The sequence below is a fragment of the Patiria miniata genome, unplaced genomic scaffold (genome assembly GCF_015706575.1).
Source record: "Patiria miniata isolate m_02_andy unplaced genomic scaffold, ASM1570657v1 HiC_scaffold_25, whole genome shotgun sequence".
NCBI lineage: Eukaryota > Metazoa > Echinodermata > Asteroidea > Valvatida > Asterinidae > Patiria > Patiria miniata.
Window position 1 is genome coordinate 1800545 of NW_024037064.1, and position 14809 is coordinate 1815353.

The following is a 14809-nucleotide window of genomic DNA, read 5'->3' on the forward strand; positions in this document are numbered from 1 at the left end:
CTGATGAAGTATTGTCTGCAAGTGGCTGGCATTGTCAAACAGCTGTGGCTGCTGTGTGGCTGTTGATTGTTGTATTGACCTGAGTAATGTTATAGAGTGCAGCTCTACTAACTGGTGGCTCCTCATCATGCTCTCCACCAATGTACTGATATCCTCTTTCTTAGCGGTGTTTCCAGTCATGTCTTCATGTCAAGTTGAACTTTAGCGTATACTGATCAACTTGGTGAGCAAGAATATATGTAACATCTGGTTTGGGAGCATTTTAAAGGAGTTTTTCCTTCCTTTCCTGTGCATTTAGCAGTTTTTCTGCGCACCAAGACGTCAGGTATCTTTTGTGACTAGTAGATCACACCTTCTGTTGGTAACAATTGGATGTTCCTCCAGCACCAGTGCAGCACTTGATATGCTAATGAACCAATGTTGTCTCCCATTTAATTCAACAATGCCACTGCATCTGCCAATGGACTCCTCAATGGCTCCTGCTTCATCCCAGCGAGTCAGATATTCGCCAATACACCTGCACTCCTTCAATAATGGACCCAATTTTTGCCGTCCATGTCCTCTTGCTGCTGAAATCTGCAGTGATATTGGACCCAGAACATGTCCAATCCATCCACCATCCAAATCTTCTGGACCGATCACTGGCACCTGTTTTTTTTGGCGCACTCGTTGTGGATGCAAGGCTGGGATACGTAGGCGCCAATCAACTTACTTCAACTTTGACATGCCCATTGTAATTGGAAATCGCACATCAAGTCAAGACGGACCCCATCACCCTGATTACTTCAATCAAAATTCACCAGCCCGGTATGTAAATGCACACAAAACTTGGTTTATCCACATCAGTCTGTGACTGTCATACTAAAGCGTCAACATAGCGTCAACACAGCGTCAACACATCCAAAATGCATTAAAAGTGACACAACCCATACAGTATGGACAGAAACAAGATTTTGGCTTAAAATCAATAGGTTAAACATCTGAAAATTGCGATTTTCAGTTCAAGAAAATTGGCTCTCCGTGCCGCTCCGAGATCGGCTGCCATGTGGCCTCAGTGGCAGCACGAACCATTCCATTATGCTAAATTTCAACAAACTGTGCTATCAATATTCACTCTACCCAAGAACTACAAGGGAATGGAACCTGCTACCACCAAACATTCGCTCTGCTCCCATTGTCAAAGCTTTCAAAGAGGGAATTGAGCACCTAGATCTCCTCAGCTTAGTTAATAAGGGCCACTTTAAAATTTAGTTCACTGCGCCAACCACTCCGACCTGTGCGAGATAACCACTTAAGAGGTGTTTGCACAGTAACAACCAGAACCAGAACCAGAAGGGTGATAGCAGCGTTCAATAAGGCCAAAAAAAAAAATAAGTCGGTCTCTGGTCAGGGCGCGCGTCGATTTTAATCATGCGCGTCGATCTTTTTTTTTTCCAAAATGTTCCGCGGTAGCTCCAACAGCACCCTCTATTTCCGCACCTCCTCAATTTTTTTTTACCAAAGTGCACCAAGGAATGGGAAATTGCCCCAAGGCAAATTATCGAAAGTACCAAGGCAAATTATGGAAGACACCAATGTACACGAGGACACCAAAAAAGCAAAATAGTACCCACCTTGTCTGTACAATCCAAGCTTGAAGAAAAGAAAAAAAAAAGCAAAAAAAAAAAAAAACAGAAGCCGCGTGGCCGTGTCAATTCCGGAACTTTGGTCTGACCAGAGACCGAATATTTTTTTTTTTGGCCTAAACCTCAGTCTCTCACAGATCAGAGTGCATCCTTCTGCATCAAGGCACCCTCTGTTGTTTATGACAAGATAATGTCATAACCTACACACCCCTACTTGAAATGTTGTAGTCCAAGCTTTGTGTGAAGTCAAGATGGCGGACAACGGCCGCGCAAGTTAAGGTCATTTTTTCGCGTGAAAATACTATATTTTTAACAACAAAATGGAAACTCAATCCAATGGAAATTCTCTTTTATTCTATGCTTTGCCATTCTATACCTTTTTTGGTCAATTCAGAATGTGTTTTGGATGTGTTGACAGTGTGTTGACGCTTCTGTCATGTGTTGACGCTGTGTTGACGCTGTGTTGACGCTGTGTTGACGCTTTTTAGTGCGACCTGTCTGTGAGATCTTAACCCTCATCAACTCAAGCTAGACACTACCTTCTGCATGCTTAATGCCCGGTCAATTCGGAACAAGACAACAGAACTTATTGATTTTGTTTCTGAAAATCATCTTGATATCATTGGTATCTGTGAGACATGGTTATCCATCGCATCCTCCACAGCATTGATTTGAATCTCTTGTGCGCTGAGATTGAAGGCAACCATCTGTCAGCCCGATGCAGTGTTGCCAGTGTTGTAGTCGAGTACTTTTTTCTGAGTACCGAGTACTGCCGAGTACTCAGGGATGTGATTTCTCCATTTTTTTCCGGAAATCCGGTTTTTGGGGGTTCAAAAGTCCACCAACGTGAATCGTGTGAATCCGTTGAGAAAATAGGGGTGGTAGAATGTGCTAATTAATTATTCTTAATGAGTTTTGCTTGCTGAAATATCCGAATTTACTTACAGACATTACTTCGTTGATCGATACGAACGCACATATGAATAACCAATGCGAGAACGAGGTTGAAGACCATGCGTTGCCGTTAGCGCGATCATGTGATTTTTCGCTCGGGTCAGAGGTTGTGATTATTTAGGTCTAGTTCCTGTGTCGGTACCCAAGATGCGCGTGTTGCGCTGGTCAGGTGTACAGACTAATATTGCTCAGCGTGCAAAACGGCATACAGTACAGTGCAATCGTGTGGATTATGCACGTTGTTTCATGTGCGTCGAGTGTTTGTGTACGCGGCGTGTACGGATGCTGCCAACATGGCTGCACCCAACAAGTCGATATTGTTGCACGGAGATAAATCAGTGCGAGAGCTTGATAAAAAAGTGAAAAATAAGTTCCGGTGGGAATGGTTTCGGGACTCCGTTATTATTGACGGGCATCAGCATGAATTTCAAGAGTGTTTTGATAAAATAGCAACCGCTGGCAAGGTTTTTTGCAATGTTTGCAACGACACTATCAACTACGCGTCGAGTGGAAAGAAATTGCTTGTATCCCATGTGAAACACCCGAAGCACATCATCATTGAGACTGATTAGTCTGGTGCTTCCAAAGATGGTATGTTCCATTCAGTTGTGGATGAAGCAAAACAAATATTTGTGTAGAATAATCTTGTTTTATTTATTTCTTCATGCTTTTACAATGGTTATTATTAATCACCATGGAGTATTTATAATTACAAATAAGTGACAAATCAATGATGATGGTGATGAACTGAAACAAAATGCAACAAAAGTGAAAAAAGAAATAACAAAATTGGCAAAATATTTTGGCTCAAATGATGGCCCAGAAAAGCTTAGGTTGCACCACAGAGCATCTAAAATCCAAAATTTTAAAGCAGGCCCCGGACCCCACGCCGTAATGGCTTCGCGCTTGCAAGAGTTTGTACCCGTGCATAAAATTTCAGGGATTTTTGTCACATCCCAATCACATCCCTGAGTACTTAAGTAACCGAGTACGAGTACTTGTACCTCCGAGTACAAGAACAGGTCTCCGAGTATGAGTACTTATACTTCCGAGTACGAGTACAAGTAGTTGTATTCCGAATACAGCCATACGGCAAATGGTTGATTGTGCGTAATAATTGGCCCAGACCCAGTCAGACCGATATGCAGACCCAATCACGGCTAGCTGTTGTGTTTGTCTGGACGTGCACAGAGGAAAATCAGGAAACTTTGATTTCTCCACAAGCCAATCAACCATTTCAAACTGAAAGTATTGATAAAATAAGGCCATGGTGTATAAAGTCAAGCTATACCATTTCCCCCAAGTACTGCTATTCGAGTATGAGTACTTTGCTGCCTGAGTACGAGTTCCGTCATTTCTTTTCGGCCCGACACCGGTTGGTACACTGATGAGGTGTTCCAAGCTAAGCACAGACGAAGACAGCTTGAGCACAGGTGGCATGCATCCTCACTCGAGATTGACCGCCAACTACATCACCAACAATGCCAGCATGTGATCTCGCTGATCCGTAAGGCCAAAAGAACCCATTACTCAGAAATAGTCTCCAAATGTTCCGGTGATCAAAAACAACTGTTTCGTGTCGCCAACAAGCTTCTCCATAGGAATAAGGAATCTTCTTTACCACAAGTACGATTCCGACAAGTCACTGGCTGACCATTTCAGCCGTTTTTTTCACGTCCAAGATTCCTTCAATTCGTGATGCACTACCTCCCCTTGTGACAGATACAGATACTTCTACCCCCACCCCGCCAACACAAACTACACTGACCAGTCTCCGGTCTGTATCAATCCTTCAATCCATCTCAACCCAATGCTGTGCAAGGGCGGATCCAGAACACAATTTTGGGGGGGGGGGCCAAAAAAAAATTTGGTCCCCCCCAAAAAAGTGGGTCTAAAAAATTACGGCGTGGGGTTCGGGGCCCGTGAGGGCCCCGAAATTTTTTTGGATTCTAGATGCTCTGTGGTGCGATCTGAGGCAATTTCTGACCACTTTAACCAATTTTTTTTGAGGAAAAGATGGTGGTGTACTCATTGCCTGCCTTTATTGCGATGTCACATTAAAACAAAAAAAATTGGTTTCGTTTTGGGGGGGGCCATGGCCCCCTTTGGCCCCCCCCTGGATCCGCCCTTGATGCTGTGTCTGCCCTGGAGAATCTTGAGGCTTGCATTGATGAGACAAATGATGACAAACAGTCTCAAATTGAATGACAACAAGTCTGAATTTATCCTGAGTGGCTCAAAACAACAACTCGCCCAGTTCAATATCACCAGCATTAGGATTGGAGATTGCCACATCCATCCTTCCACCAAGTGTCGCAACCTAGGTTTCACTTTTGACCCCAACATGTCCCACATTGATCAGATATCAGCAGTGTCAAAATCAGTCAGATTTTCATCTCCGTAATCTTGGCTTTATTCGGAAGTATCTAAATCGTACGGGCACTGAGCAACTTGTCCATGCATTTATAACTTCGCGCTTAGATTTTTGTAATTCCCTCATGTATAACCTGCCACAACACCAAATCAACAAACTTCAACGCCTCCAAAATGCCACTGCTCGCCTCATCACTGTATCCAGATGCACCACTCATATCAGCCCTGTCTTAAGTCCCTTCACTGGCTCCCCATCACTGATCACATTGCCTTCAAGATCCTCCTCGCCTTCAAGTCACTACAAGGAATTTCACCGGACTACATAACGGACATTATCACGAAATATCAGCCGTCACGTAGTTTTCGTTCGGCTGGAGTGCTACAGCTTACTGTTCCCTGCACCAACCACTCTTGGGGAAACCGGTCTTTCTCAAGCGCTGCTCCCGAACTCGGGAACAATCTACCCCTTGTAATTCGCCAGTCACCATCATTGTCTGTATTTAAATCTTCTGTGAAAACTCATATGTTTACCTCACGTTTTTGTGTTTAATGAGTTGATGTTTATTACTTCTGTCACTAATTTCTGTTATTCAAATTTAACTTAATTTATACTGTAATTGTTTTGTGTGTATTGTTCGCTATGAGCGTCTTGCTTGGTGGATGTCGGCGCCTTATAAATGTTCATTATTATTATTATTATTAATATTTCCAAACATGTGTCAAGTGACACATTGTTGGAAATGTCTGTGAATTGGTCCCCCCCCATGCATTGCTATTTGTACTTGGTTTGCAATAGGGCTTGCTCAATGACGTCCAAATCTGTAGGAGAGCTGCAACTGCGTATTTTACGCAATATATCATGCATTGCGCAGTGTTGAAAATGTTCCAAACATCTGCACTTATTGTTTGAAATGTTTTTTAAATTTCGACGCGGCCGATACTCGTTATGCAATTGGATGCTCAGTATGTTGATGCACGTGGCTGGTCTGTAGGAAATGATGTCACCTGAACAAGACCTATTGGGAATGCACAAATGGGTGACAACCTTCTCGCATGCTGCCAATTTCCAAACGTTTGTCAAGTGACACATTTTTGGAAATTTCTTTAAATCCGCCCCTCCCCCATGCATTCTAATTTGTAATTGGTTTGCAATTTGGGGATCCACGAATGAGTGACAACCTTGCATGATGTCAATTTTCAAACATGTGTCAAGAGGCACATTTTTGGAAATTTCTTTGAATCCTCCTACTCCCCTATGTGTTCTAATTTGTACTTAATTCATGAATGGTTGACAACCTTCTGGCATGCTGTCAATTTGAAGAAAACAAAAGAAGATCATTTCCAAAGATTTGTCATGTGACATAGTTTTGGAAATTTGTGTAAATCCCCCAATGCGTTGTTACAATTTGGGAAGCCACAAATGAATGACAACCTTCTCGCATACCTTCTTGCGTGTCAAGTGACACACTTTTGAAAATTTCTGTGAATTGGCTCCTCCCCCATGCTTCTAATTTGTACTTGGTTTGCAATTTGGAAATCCACGAATGGGTCCAAACCTTGCATGCTGTTAATTTCCATAGATGTTCATAGGAGTTATTAAGGAAAATTCCGTGAATCTGGCCTCCTTCCCCATTGTGTCAATGAAAATTTCTGTAAATCCCCCCATATGTTCTAATTTTTGTATTTAGTTTGTTATCCACGAATGGTTGACAACTTTCTGACATGCTGTCAATTTGAAGAAAAGAAAAGATCATTTCCAAAGATGTGTCATGTGACACATTTTTGGAAATTGTTATAATCCCCCCTCCCCATGCACTCTAATTGCACTTGGTTTGCAACTTGGGAATGCACAAATGAATGACAACCTTCTCGCATTCTATCAATTTCCAAACATGTGTCAAGTGATACATTTTTTTAAATTTCTGTGATTCCCACCCCCCAAATGTGTTCTAATTGAGTGGTCCGGCAATAAAATCTTCTCAATAAAATACACTTAGGCCCCAGGCCTCTCTTGATATTCCTCGATGAAATCCGACTCAGCAGCCTGACTCCAAATATATCTCAAGATCCCCTGACTCCTGTCAGAGTCTTAATAATTAAAGATATCAGCTACAACTGATGTAAATCACAGTTACTAACTGTCTAGATATCCGCTCTCCGACTCTGGCTCCCCAAAGTTTTTCTCCCCAAAACTTTGCTCCCCAAAACTTTGTTCCCCAAAATTTGGCTCCCCAAAAGTTGGCTCCCCAAAACTTTGCTCCCCAGCTCAGCTCAGCACCCCAATTTAATCAAGTTGGCTCCCCCAACTGAAGTTGTAAAGATCTCAGCTCCCCAAACTGGCCAAAGCACTATGTGTAACTACAGTTAGAGATCAGCAGTATAGAGTTTGCAGCTAGCAGTAGACCAACACCCATCAAAGAACCGTACCCAGAATGAACAAAATCTGCCCTATTTATACCCTATTTGTGTCCAGGAACAGGAACAGTTTTTCACGGTATAGTCTACAACCTCACAAAAAAATGAACACGATACTCTATTTAGTTCAAAAGATGTAACGCAAACTATTTTGTCAAAATTTGCCCTGAAATCGCTTGTAATTTGATACCTGATGACGTCATGATGACGTAACAAAATTATAACCTCTTCGTTACATTGGTACAAGTTGACACAAGGTTTTGTGATCATACCGTTAACCATTCGGAAGAAATTGTGCTTTGTTTTGATTTCAGTCTAATGTCTTCATTTTGAATTTACTTAACTTTGACCTTCCGGTAGACCCAGAAGTAAAGGTCGAGCGACTTGACTTACACGACAAAAGATATGTAACAATTAGGCCTAATGGTCTATCTGACAATAGAATAAGACATCATCGAATATTTAGTTCAAGAGTTATAGGTGAAAGTAATTGGTCACTTTTTCAGATAAAATTGCTTGTAATTTGACGCCCGATGACATCTAGTGAGGTGGCATATGGTCGGAATCGTGACCGACTGGTCCAAAGCACCAAACTTGGCAGATAGATTCTTATAGCCCTAGAGAAGATATTTAGAAGGGGTGACACCTGAAATTCTTTTGGGAAGGGTGCCTAATCTGCATAAATCGTTAATCCCTGCCGTGTAATATATTCCCATATTTGGGTATATATATATATATATATTTTTTTTAAAGTGTATTTTGGTGATTCTAATTGCATATTCTTATTTCAGTAACATTTTCTAAAGCATATAAGTGACTGAAAAATTAGTGGGACATAGTAAAGAACCAAAATTGCTGCTATTTTACCCTAAAGTTGGGAGCATTTACCTTTTCCTCAGATATCATCAACTAGTCTCGCCAAACATGGGTACTGATGAGCTTCAAATTCACAAAGTTACTTACTGGCAAAGTTACCCTAACAAAAATAAGTGGGAAATCATGTGAAAATTGATAACATCTTGATGTTTATGCCCAAAAGACCAAAAAGGGGAGAAAATGTGGTGTCCAAAAATTAGGCTACTACAGGAAGGGTAACATGGGGACTTGAACAAGTTCAACCAAATCCTCCCAAATAAGAGATTTTTTTGTGTTTACAATAATTTTGTCTACGCCAAAACGTTTTCTCAACAGTAATTTTGGGAATTTCCTTGAACTTGTTCCAGTCTTTCATATTAGGCAACCCTTCACCTACTTGTTACCCCAATTTACGGACACCTGTTTTTTCCCAGTTTTTGTTTTCTGGGCTAAATATCACAATGTTATCATTGTTCACATGATTTTGCATACGGTTTTAATAGCGTAACTGTAGCAATAAGCTACGTGGTGAGTTTGAAGTTCATCAATACTGATGTTTGGCAAGACTAATGATATCTGGAGACAAAGTAAATGCGCGCAACTTTAGGGCATAATAGTAGCCATTTTGGATCGTTACTATGTCCTCATAATTATTCAGTCACTTATATGCTTTGGGAAAAGTAAAGATATGTAAGTAGAATCCCCAAAATACACTTAAATTTTTTATTTTTTTTAATATACCCCCATATTGGAATAAATATATTACACGCGGGTATTAAAAAATTATGCAAATTAGGCACCCTTCCAAAAAGAATTTCAGGTGTCACCCCTTCTAAATATCTTCTCTAGGTCTATAAGAATCTATCTGCCAAGTTTGGTGCTTTGGACCAGTCGGTCACGATCTTGACGAAAATTAGATCTAAGCCACCTGACTAATCATAATGACATCAGAGTAATATGCACCACTTAGGATGAGGGTGGATATATATTAAAAGTTACAAGTTCCTATCTTACCCGCAGAAACGTGCTTTACGGAAACGTATGATCAGCAAATGAGCGTTTCATTTTGCTCTACGCAAACAGCGCAACATGTGTACGCGTCCCTCCGCTGCAGATGCTTTTCGCTGTGACGTTTTTAAACTGTCATGACGCGCTGAAGTTGTCAGCGCACATATCTTCTACTGGCGCGTTGCATTTAGAGTACACTTTTAAAATTCAATCCATCTATTTTGATTGTGTTCTACCAACACGCACATAAATTCAAAATGTCTGCACCCAGAGCGGCTTCAAAGTGTCTCCGCGTGCAAGAATGAGGAGTTAGCGCTCTAGTAATTTAACATAGCCCTATGATCCTACCCTACTTCTTCAGGGCGCCAGCACCAGAGGGCTCCATCGTTGCCTACTGAGCGGAGACCTTAGCGATGAGAAGGCCAATCAGATCATTGCGTCAGTCGGCATCCCTTACGCTCATCTCAAGTCACTCCAGATCACACTGTCAAACAAGTTGAAGGAGCACACTGTGAGGGCTGAGAAACAGTCAACCTCCTTGCCTTGGTGAGTTATCAAACACAGACGATCCCAAAACATTTCAATTGTCTTCCTTTTTGCCTTTTTTTCAGACAGTCATTTTGAGAGAAGAACACCACCCTCACCCTTGAATATTTGGGTCTTAATTATAATGTTCTACATGTACATTTCTGTTGTGGCTATTGTAGCTATGAAAACGTTTTATTGTATTGTATTGTATTGTAAAACTCACGCCTTGGTCTAAACCAAAATAATATATGAGGCATTTATGCAAAATGAGACAGAATTGTTTTAAAAAAATGTATTTGCTTTTTTTTCCTCCAAGCTTGGATTGTACAGACGAAGTACCGGTAGGTACTGTTTTGCTTGTGTGTGTTCTCAAATACCTTGGTGTTCTCCATCATTTGCCTTGGTGCCCTCCATCAATGCCTTTGTGCCCTTGTGTTTCTTGGTACGAAAATTTGAGGTGGTGTGGCAATAAAGGGCAGTGTTATATCTACCGCTGAAAATGTGAAAGAAAAAAGAGATTGACGCATACTATTAAATCGAAGTAAGTAATTTTTTGGCCTAATGGGGAATAATGCAAGTGGGGGGGGGGGGTAAATTTGTAACCTTTGATATGTCACAACTTTTATTTTAAGGAAATAATAGGCCTATACAAATCATGGAATAATAGGCATGTTTTAGGCCTAAGCAAAACCAATTGGCATCTTTCACTGTTATTGTCATGTAACTCGGCGGTTGGGCGAGGTGGAGTAGAGGGCGCTATTTACGACTTTCAGCCATCACCTTGCAAGATGTAATGATGCCAAGTCGGATTTGTTTGGTTGAAGTATTGTACAACCACACAGCCTTATTTCCTACCTACAAGGATCCATGCGACTAATAAGGGAGCAAAGACACTTCTTCTTCAGTGAAACAATAATTTATTCTTCAAAATTTCCAAGAGTTCTCTGAACCAATGGCATCTGTATAACTCAGCTATTTTTTTTTACATTTGCTGCGTCAGCTCAAAATTTACTCCATTTACTTTGCCGATCCCTATAGTCAACTGTCGTCAGCTCCTAGCTAGAAATGCTTTGGCTAGCACCAAGCTGATTATTTGAATGTGCCCCAAAATGCAAACCAAAGTAACTCCCACATAGCACATACCTTTTGAGCCCCCCTCCCCCAACAAATTCAACACAAACAAACCCCCCAAAATTAATAAACAACAAAACAGTAAGCAATAAATGTTTCGGAGAAATCTCCTTCGTTTCCCCTTTGGCTAACTAATTGCAATGGCATATGGAAGTGATAGAAATGAAAACCATCACTATAATTTACTCGCAGGGGTAGTACATAGTTTATTTTGTATACATGCTTGTTATATCGGCATATACACTGAACAAGTTAGTGAGTGAGCGCCAATGCTTAGGCAGCTCCTACGAATTTTTGAATTTTTATCTTCTCTTATCTGAACTGTTTGGGCATGTTACTTACTCGTGATGCTGCCTAGCCATTTTTAATGTGACATTTTCAGTCATTTTCGAGTGTAGGTTTGGACCTCTACTGTGCTGATTTCATACCATCGGATCACTGGAGCGTTTACCGAGAACCACTCAACCATTTACCGTGTAACGCGTCGACGGTACCGGAGCGCCATGTCACGCATTGTGCACTCTGTTGAGCAGTTATGGGCGAGTCGATGGCAACATGGATGCTCTTTAACCAGACTCCCAGACACCATTTATCGGTCTCTTCGCAATTTAAAACTCTGTATTCGCCCTCCAACACGAAGAAAATACTGTGCTGGTAAGTCTTCTACCAAATATTTGAGGAATAATAAATCCGATGGAAATCTGATCCGTACCATCAGTGGCCAGCGTCTGCCATCTTTGGCCAAACGAGTGGCTGATCATGTCGGTGCACCTTCCGTCAACATCGGCAATCTAGTACCTATCAGTCATACGCCTACCTCCAATAGTAAGAAAGTGAGTAACCTCAGTATCTGTACCCTGAACACAAGGTCAGTCTGCAATAAGACAACCGATATTCTGGAACTTCTTGAAGAGAAGGACATTGACATGTTAGCACTAACAGAGACATGGGTGAAAGAAAACGACACAATAACTGTTTCGCAGCTTTCATCAACCAACTACTGTTTCCTTCACAAACCTCGTCTCGGAAAAGCTGGTGGGGGTGTTGGATTATTGCATACGTCTGGAATGAAAGTTCAAGTCATTCCGTCTGCTCTGACAGTGTCATCTCTTGAACATATTGAACTCAATGTCCACTGTTACAACAGGCCAATTCTACTGATTGTAGTCTACTGACCTCCAAGTGTCGCCATGGGTGCTTTCCTTTCAGAGTTTTCTCAACTTCTGGAACAGTTTTTGACAACACTGTCAAATCTTGTGATATTGGGTGACTTTAATATCCACATGGATCAGCCACAAGCGAGAGATACCATCACTGAGATTCATGAACTTCCTTGAGTCCTGCAACTTGACCCAACACGTCTCATCTCCGACTCACGTCAATGGTCATGTGCTTGATCTTGTCATAACGCGCTCATTGTTGAACATTATTAGGTCTGTAGACATGTCTGACCCGGTCTTGTCTGATCATTTGCTGGTAACCTGTTCCCTAGATGTCAGTAAACCCCCAAGGGAACAAAAATCAATTGTCTTCAGAAAGCTCAAGAAGATTGACTATGACAGTTTTCGTCTGGACATTAGAAATTCCCCACTTACCGTTTTGGCCAAGGATCCACCCAGTTTGGATTCACTTGTGGGGTCCTATGATGCAGAAGCATGCCCCACTGCAATCAAAGACCTCCACTCTTAGACCGAATACACCTTGGTTTACGGAAACACTGAGAGTTGAGAAACTCAAACGCAAAAACTTAGAGCGACGCTGGCGACGTACACAACTCACCGTTGACAGAGAACTTTATAAGACACAAAGAAATAAGGTCGTGAAGTTGATAAATGAAGCCAAAGCCAACTACTACTATCAGAATCTCATCTCTGAGAGCAGGGGTGATTGTCACCAGATCTTTCGCGTGATTGATAAACTCCTGTGTCGCAAGACAGCTAATGTGCTACCAGCACATAACTCGCTGGTGGAGCTGGCTAATCGCCGTATTCAGAACGACATCCTGGCTAATCGCTTTGCCTGCTTCTTTCATAACAAGATTCAGAACTTAAGAGGAATATGTGATGCTGGCAGAGTAACCTGTGCCGGCGACTCGGATCCCATTCTTCCTGACGGATGTGAACTTCGACTGGTAGGGGTCACGTGTTCTCATGTACAACAGATCATACGCAAATGCCCACTTAAGTTCTCCGATTTGGTTCCGATACCAACCAAGCTTTTGAAGGCTTGCTTGCCGGAGATCGCACCGGTTATTACATCGATCGTCAACTCTTCTATCACACAAGGTGTTTTCCCAGAGGCGTTCAAGTTGTCTACCATCACACCGATACCGAAACTATGTAATCTGAAAACTGACCAGGCAGATAATCTCAAGCATTACAGGCCTATCACCAACTTATCGTTTTGCTCCAAGATTCTCAAAAAGATAGTAGCGCAGCAACTTATCAATCACATGACGAGGCTCGATCTGCATGAACGTTTCCAGTCAGCATATAAACGTTTTCATGGAACAGAGACGGCCCTTGTCCGTATTCAGAACGACATCCTGCACAACGTGGACCAGGGTAAGGTTTCAATCTTGGTGTTCCTTGATCTCAGTGCAGCATTTGATACGCTGGATCAAGACACATTGCTTCGCCGGTTAATGACACATGTAGGTGTGTCACCGAACATGCTTAACTGGTTTTCATCGTACCTGAAGGGGCGCCACCAGAAAGTCAAGATCTCCAGCTCCTCTGTAAATCACAGAGGTCCACCGTCCTCAGCAGAGAGTGCCTTTTATCCATTACAGTTTGGTGTTCCCCAGGGCTCTGTGCTTGGCCCACTCCTGTTCAATGTGTATATGCTACCACTGGGTGACATATCCGCCGCCATGGTCTCGGTTATCATTTCTATGCTGATGACACTCAATTGTACATTTCTGCAAGACCAACGTCCAATGATGTGCATGATTGAGTGTTAGCGATGGAGGCATGCTGTGACGATATCAGGCGCTGGATGACGGTGAATTTCTTGAAACTTAATGATGATAAGACGGACGTTCTCGTCTTAGGATCATCCACATCTTTGACCAAGATTCCTAGAACTGTGGTTTCTATAGGAACCTCGATATCACCACAGTATCCGAGGTCAAGAGTCTTGGAGTGACATTTGACATGAACATGAATATGCAATCCCACATCAGGAATGTGTCTCGTTCTGCTATGTATCACTTGCACAACATAAGTAAAATCAAACGGTATCTTGGTCAATCAGCCACAGAGCAGATAATTCATATGCTGGTTACTTCTCGTATTGATTATTGTAATGCTGTTCTAGTAGGTCTCCCTACCTCATCCCTGGCCCCTTTGCAGAGGGTACAGAATGCTGCAGCCAGGCTGCTTACTGGTACAAAAAAGTATGATCACATCACCCCAGCTCTCATGCCATTGCACTGGTTGCCAGTCAAGTATAGGGTGATCTTTAAAGTTTGTCTCTTGGTATTTAAGTGTCTCCATGGTTGTGCTCCTAATTATTTGTGTGATCTGCTAAGTACTAGAGTTCCAACTATATTTACTCGTTCTGCGCTAGACACGTCTCGATTATATTGCCCTAATGCCAGGCTGGTTTCCGCAGGTGAGAGAATGTTTTCTGTGGCTGGTCCCCACCTGTGGAACCAGCTTGAAATTAACCTTAGGGAGTCTTCCAGTGTACAGAGTTTTAGGTCGGGTTTGAAAACTCATCTTTTTAAGCAAGCCTTTCTTAATTCATAGGATAGTGGTTTTTTGTATTGGCTGGGTTTATAACGTATAAATTTTATGTAAATTATTTAATATATTGATCTATACTGTTTTAAGCAGGCTTTTTAATTCATTGGTTATGGTTTTTAATTGCTGGGTTTATAATGTATGTTAAAAACAAAACAAAAAAAACCCCGGTTT

The 14809-nt window shown here is 41.9% G+C and overlaps 1 long non-coding RNA gene across 1 annotated transcript in view; it reads left to right on the forward strand.

Moving 5' to 3' along the window:
• Positions 1-14809, forward strand: part of LOC119733137 — a 59542-nt gene that overhangs the window by 30706 nt on the left and 14027 nt on the right. Inside the window, exon 3 of the long non-coding RNA XR_005271669.1 lies at positions 9592-9776. This is a non-coding gene — a long non-coding RNA (uncharacterized LOC119733137). The remainder of the gene's footprint in view (positions 1-9591; positions 9777-14809) is intronic.